Here is a 7,700-nt window from a genome sequence, read left to right as displayed (position 1 = left end):
CTTTCAATACCTAGTGGACTGGGAGGGTTATGGCACGGATGAGAGGTCGTGGATTCCCTCGCGGGATGTGTTGGACTGGTCGTTGATCATGGACTTCCACCGGAGACGAGGTGAGCCCCCTCCCTAAAGTGCCCAGGGGCGCTGGTGGGGGGGGTACTGTCACGGCCTGGGACTGGTCGGGGTATTATCTGCACGTGGGTTGTGTTGTTGTTATCGAGCACATGGAAAACCGCTGGCTGACCGCGTGCTCGGTGTCTGCGTATTTCACCCAGCCCTCGTGTCTCCTTAGGCTTTCCCGCACTGGTGATTTTCCTCTCCGCACATACACGCCTGCTGACACGTTACTCATTAACACTCGTTCCCGTAATTACCCCTCACCTGACAACCTTTTCAGTCTCATTACGTTACCCCTTATATTCCCTCTGTGTCTCTTGTCTGTTGTCTGATCGTTGCTTGTGTTAGCCAGTTTCAGACTGCCCCAGACGTAGCTGCGGCTCGTCTGAAGAAGTTTTTTCTCTTAGTCGTTTCTAAGTCTTAGTTACAGTCTTGTCTCGTCAAGTATAATTATTTATCCTCTCCTCTTACCTCGTCTGTATTCTTCCTGTTTCCCTGCAGCTCTCGTTGGCGCTCATCCCGACCTTGTTGGATCTCAGGCAGCCTCTCGCTGGAGGAATCCGGATTTCATTCCTCATCATTGTCGTTCTCCAGACAATCTGCACGGGTCCAGGTCCGAGTGAGGTCCCCAGACGATTCCCTCCACATCCTATCGTCGGAGACCTATCCTCTGTTTGGGTCGCCGTGTTCAACCCCTCTGGGGAACCCAAGTTCTCACCACCGCGGACAGCGCGTTCGCGGTTGGGTTGTTTCCTCTACTGACTTGCTGCCTGTGTTTAATAAAGACCTCCGGATTTCACTGCATTTGGGTCGTCCTGTGTTTCTGTCATGACACTCAGGGTCCAAGATGTCATCACGGGGTACCCAAGATCTCTCCTCCGGGCCATATCCCTCCCAGTTGACCAAGTACTCGAGACGTCCACCACAGCGACAGGAGTCGAGGATATCATGGACCAAGTAAATGGTGCCGTCATCAACCTCTAGGGATGGAGGAGGGGGCTCTTCTGAAGGGCCAGGCTCTGTAGAGAGATCAGACTGGGGTGAGTGATAAGGCTTAAATAATGGAATGCTGGATGAATACGGTAACTGGCAAGGAGTTTAAGGAGGTAAGTGACAGGATTCATTTGGCAGACTATGGGAAAGGGACCAAAGAATCCCGACTGGACTTTCTCGACGGAATCTTCATCCGGAGATCTCTGTTGGAGAGCCATAACTTTTTCCCCGGGATGATACTGCGGGGCCTCCTTCTGCCGGGCATCCGCATTGATCATGTGGCTTCGTATGGCTCTCTGCAGGTGATGATGTGCAGAGTCCCAGACCCTCTCCCTCTCCTGGAACCAGTGGTTGAAAGAAGGTACCTCAGATGGTTCCCCTGACCAGGGGAACAGGGGTGGTTGGCATTCGAGTATGCATTGGAAGGGAGTTAATCCAGTGGCTGGCTGACAGAGGGAATTCTGGGCGTCCTCGGCCCAACAAAGGAACTTGTTCCAGGTCTTCTGGTGGTCATGGTGATATGTGCGTAGAAATCTCCCAATCTCCTGGATCTTTATTTCCGTTTGCCCGTTTGACTGCGGATGATAGCCAGAGGAAAGGCTGACTGTCACACCAAGGAGTTGGAAGAAGGCTTGCCATACTCTCGAAATGAACTGGGGGCCTCGGTCAGATACGACGTCTTCTGGTATGCCAAAGTATCTGAAGACGTGTTGGAAAAGGAGCTCAAGCGTTTCTATGGCTGTGGGCAATCCCTTGAGTGGAATGAGACGACAAGGCTTTGAGAAACTATCAATGACCATCAGAATACAAGTATTACCAGAGGACCGAGGCAGATCTGTGACGAAGTGACTGTGACTGCCATTACTGACCACCAGTAGCATTGTCTGATGAGCAAGAGGGTTTTGTTGGCCCTCAGGTGGCCAGTGCTCACAGAACGGTGGACGGAGATCATTATTTGTTTACGTTGAGGTAACGGTACATACAGGTGAGTTGGTGGACACACCGGCGGACGATTTTGGATGTGGTAAAGGCGTCTTCGTGAGACCACTGGATGGGACATATGAACACTGACTCTGAGGAAGGTTCTTCATCTGATGAGCTGTGCATTCTGGAAAGAGCGTCCACACAGGAGTTCTTCGACCCAGGTCGATAGGATATCTGAACTGGAAACGTGTAAAAAAAAATGCGTTTTGCGTCTCGGAGGTTCTGGAGATTCTTGTGATCCGTAAGAATGAGAAACGAGTGATTGCACCACTCTAACCAATGCCTCCACTCTTCCAATGGCAGTTTAACAGCCAATAACTCCCGATCTCCGACGTCATAGTTCCTTTCCACTGTGGTGAGCTTATGGGAGTAGAAGACACATGGATGACGTGTGGGAGGATTCCCCTGCCGCTGAGACAACACCACTCCTACCCCTGTGGACGAGGAATCTACCTCCACGATGAAGCGCTTAGAAGGGTCAGGATGACGTTGAAGTGGTGCAGTGGAGAACTTGAGTTGAAAGCTTTTGTGGCAAAGGGAGACAAGGACAGGGATTTGGGTTTACCTTTCAGGAGGTTTGTAAGAGGGGTAACGATGGAGCTGAAGTGCTGAATGAATCGTCTGTAGAAGTTTGCGAAGCCTAGGAATCGTTGAAGGTCTTTAATGGTACTAGGAGTGGGCCAAGTCCTTACAGCTGCCACCTTCCCCTCATCCATGGTGATTCCCTCTCTTCAGATGTTGTAACCGACGAATTGTATGGCGGGGAGATGGAAGCTACACTTCTCAGCCTTGTGTTCCCGGAGTCATTGAAGGACCGCAGCAACGTGATGCTGATGTTCGAGTGGGTGTTTGGAATAAATCAGGATATAATCAATGTACACCATTACAAATCGATGCAGGAAATCTCAGAGAACATTATGCATGTACTCCTGGAAAACAGACGTTCACAAGTCCATAAGGCATGACAAAATATTCATAGTGCCCTGTGGGCATGACAAAGGCAGTCTTCCACTCGTCTCCTCTTCTTATATGCACCAGGTTGTATGTGATGCGGAGGTCCAACTTGGTGAATGTAGTAGCTCCCCTCAGTTGTTCTCAGGCTGCTGGGACGAGGGGAAGAGGATAACGGAATTTGACAGTTATACGGTTCAAAGCGCTATCTATACAGGGCCTCAAACCCCCGTCCTTCTTGGCCAAGAAGAAGAAGCTTGAGGCGGCAGAGGATTTTGAAGGGCAGATATAACCTTGTTTAAGGCCTCAGAGATGTATTCCTCAGGGTCGGACAGAAGATATCTTGGAAGTCCTTATAACCATCGAGAATCTGAATCGAGAGTTTATCTGGGGGACTTACGATGGAAGTGATCATTGATCACCTCATTTCAGGATTTCTCAAGTCCTCCAGCATAATTCTGGTTGGTGTCAAATTAACCACAGGCGACCCAAGATGATTGCGGTGGTGGCCTGCTCCAGCACTAAAAGGTTTATATCCTCTTCATGGCAAACACCAAATTGTAATTTGACTGGACCCGTCTGGAATTTCACACTTTGTCTGCTGAGAGGACAGCCCAGAACTCTTAGTAATGGACTGAAATTTCCTCTTTGGAGAGGTTGAGCTAGCAGCAGAGGGCCCCGGAGGCCGACCCAGAGTAGATGAGGGCTATGAAAATGAGAACAGAATCAGATGTGGACAAATAAACATAAACATGTAGGGGAACTTGTGAAACAGAAGCATACTGGATGTTACTCACCACAGTGCGTGTTGTACGAATGGGGCATGTAGCTTGGAGATGCCCCGACGAACCGCAATACAAGCATAGACCCTGGGTCAGCCTCCTCTGCCGCTCAGCATTGGGTATACAGGTATTTCCAATCTCCATGGGCTCGTCCAGATTGTGGGGAGCAGGCCACAGGGAATTCTCTGGTTAGCGGAAAGGGTTAAATTGACTCTGCACACACATATGGAGCTGCTCGGAGAGTTGGATGGACATTAGAATTAATTTTTCCATTCCAGCTGAATCATCGAAACTGGAGAGGTGGACTTGCAACTTCTAGTTTAATCCATGTCAGTAAGATGTGATCAGAGCTGGTTCATTCCACCATTATTTTTCATCCAAATTTGTTGTAATTATGCTGCCAAGGTGGCTGCACAGATTGTATTCAGGCGTGCCACCCTAGAAAACAAACAGAAACACTGAGATACAACCTGTTTAAATGTCTTCTGCTTAGAGACTTCAGTGGTGACCAGATTTTACTGCTTACAGCAGGCACAACAAACAGGATGAGATACAAAACAATCTCATCTCTGGCAACCAAGTGCAACATTTCAGAATACCGAAAGACCACAGGAGATTTATGCTTTTGTGAATGAAAAAAAAAAACAATCTCTAAACTGAGATTACTATAATGTTAATACATTTTAATCAGACTGAGACTTCTGTTTTAATAATTTGGTGCCATGTAGAGGGATTTACTGTGTGTTATGTTTTGTCAGTTACATTAATATGAAACATCATACGTGATTATGGAAAAGCATAACATCAACTATTAATCAAATGATATGGCTCAAAGAATAAAAATAACTAGACTGTACACGTTCTGATAACAATATGATTGGAGCTCATTCAGGCAAAATATGCAGCTGTCCCTAAGATTCATTTCCTGACCCCAGAAGGTAGATGTAATGTCTGATCAAAAACAATGAGCAGCCTGATCACACAGGAATTCATAACTATTTTACAAGGTGGCTAATTCGTTTGAATTTGTATGATGTGAATCGTAGAAAAACATACGATTAGTAGAAAAAAGCGATACAGAAGCCCCACCCCTAACCTTAACCATAAGTGGCATAAATGCAAATCATACTGAAACGTACAAATTAGATCTTACAAATTCATACGAGGTAGTCAACTCATAAAATTGTTACAAAAAGTTGTGTTTCTTAGTTAATGTGAAGGGAATACTGGGGTATCATGATAAGCTAGCAGGGTTAGCAGGTAGTAGTCTAAAAGGTACGCTTGTTAACTAAAGACTAATTGAAAGAATACATTTTTTTTATTTAATAATTTTAGCACCTGTATTTGATAAGAAGCAATTTAAAATACATTCATAAATATTAACAAGATGCACCACTGCCATTACAATGAATAGAGATTGAATGCAATGCTCAATATGGCCGCTCTGGTGATGGAAGTCCCGCCTCCAGTAAAAACAGCTAAAAAACAGACAAAGACTGAAGATTCTCCGGCGTTCAAACCACAACCAAAATAATAAAGTTCAAAAATCGAATCAAAAGCTTTTTAGTTGTCGTAAAGATTGCTGGTGGTATTGCTAGCGTGGTTGGTGTAGCTTTTGGACCTGCATAGCCCTGCTGTTCAGAGGCAAAATGTTTCTAATGAAGCAAGCCGACCAAACAGTCTTTCAGGTGGAATGATAAGTCGTAAGTCTGTGTGCTTGAAAAAAGTAATAGCGTAGCTGTCATCAAAATGATGTATGACTCATGTCCACAAAAAATGGAGCAGGCCGAGTAAATTGAAATCCCTAACTCTATATGAGTAATAATAGAGCTTGTCTTAGCAAACACCACTAATAATTAAAGTGGTCGCTCATGGACTAAAAGGAACGTGTCAACATTATCCATCACAGGTATTTGTCCTTTTTGCCCCAGTAGCGCAGCCTTGTGTGCTAACTGCTGAAGTAAAACAGAGCCATAAAACAGGACAAAAATCATCAGCCTTTACTAAACCCTGACACACACGGCCCTATAAATGATTTGTGACACACACAGGAATATGTCTATGTCATCATAAATAAGCAGATTATAATTTATTTATATATAAGCAGTAAAGTTAAATGGAGACCAAATGGACACTGAATGTCATGATTGGTGACGGAACAAGGACACAAGTACAGAGGACCCAGATGCAGACAGCGGGTAAGGGGTTAAACAGACTTTTAATAAACAATGAACAAAACAAAGACCCACATGGGGTAAAATAACAGACTATAAAAATGACAGATAAAGAACATGGACTAACTACACTAAACTAAACTAGAGACAAACATTTGAATTAAATACAAAATAACTAAATTACATTACACTACACTACACTACACTACACTACACTGACAAGACAGGGACTCACCATACAAAGGACACGCACACAACAGTACAGTAATCCAGTACAAGACAGAGGGGCATTAAATAAGGGGACAAATAAAGAGGGAACAGGTGTGGGGCATGAAACCAATAACAAGCAATTAAGGAGACGAAAGGGCGGGAACAGAGACGCGACACCGGAGAGTGGAAGGCCAACAGGGCCAAAACGCCTCTCTCCCCATGAAACAAGAGGTTCTGTCATGATTCTGCCACTATGTCAAGAAAGGCATGAAGATGGGGCAGAACCATGACACTGAAGCCATCTCTGTTGTGCCCTTCCTGAGAAAATGACACTAGTGGTCTCACAAGGCACTTCTTGGCTAATGTTTTATCGTTCATTAGCTGGAAAAAAATGTATGTCTGAATTTGATTCCAGTAATATTATTTCTCTGTGTCTTTACCGTGATAGTTGTGGTGTGGACTCTGCTGTTCTCCTATTCAAACATTTTCTAAACTGGTTTAACTTTACAGTAGAAATGCACTGATATCTCCGCCAATAATCAGTATTGGTCGACAAAAACAATTATTCACTCTATCTGCATCTTTTTAACATAAACAGCCAATGATCAGGGCCGATATATCCTGTCAATCAAAAGAGGACAAGAAAATGCAATGAATTTGTGCTCTGTATAGAAAATGTTAAGACACATCACCAGTTTGATGTTCAATATTAATAGTCATTATATGAATTAATACCATTCTGAAAGTTAAAAAACACTCATTTAATCTTCGAAATCGGTATCAGCAGATAGAACTCTGAATAATCACTGATGTCTGTCGTGAAATTTAGTATTAAATACTCTACTTTGTAGTTGATGTACTTGTTGTAAACAGGCCTTTAGAAAGAAAAATATTCCAAGGCAGCAATGACTAAGCTTTAATTATGATTTTTCAATGCAAGCATGCAAAAGATTTCTGAATATCATATTAGCTGTGTTTCAACAGTGAGATGTCTTGCTGTACACGGCCAACACTGGAAACTTGTAAGAGTGCATTACATCCAAATACATCATGCATCTCAGAAGCCAGTAGAAGGCTGATGCCCACCTTCATGCCAGGAGCCCACCTACTGTATGATGTCTTATAATGCTGTCCAGCTGAATAAAAAAGAGAAAACAGTGTTAGCAGTGTAATTTGTCTCAGCAAGACAATATGCAAATTGAACATCTTTGACAGGTTTATGCTGTTATTAAAACTTCAACCTCAACTCTGCTTCAGACTCAAGAACCTTCATACTCGTTATGTAATGTAACAGTAAATCAATAAAGGCAACACATTACCGTATGATTGATGGGTGTTCTTCACATACGCACATAATGGTCTTACGATTAGTCTTTTAAAGTACTCTTTTGTAATTGGAAGAGAGTTGAATTCAATATGTAATAATTCAAATAAATGACCGGAGAACTAACGGTGCTAACAGTCTGTTTCTCCGGTCACATGGGAGGTTTAA

Source organism: Triplophysa rosa, linkage group LG19 (genome assembly GCF_024868665.1).
Source record: "Triplophysa rosa linkage group LG19, Trosa_1v2, whole genome shotgun sequence".
NCBI classification, from domain to species: domain Eukaryota; kingdom Metazoa; phylum Chordata; class Actinopteri; order Cypriniformes; family Nemacheilidae; genus Triplophysa; species Triplophysa rosa.
This window is presented reverse-complemented; position numbering follows the sequence as displayed.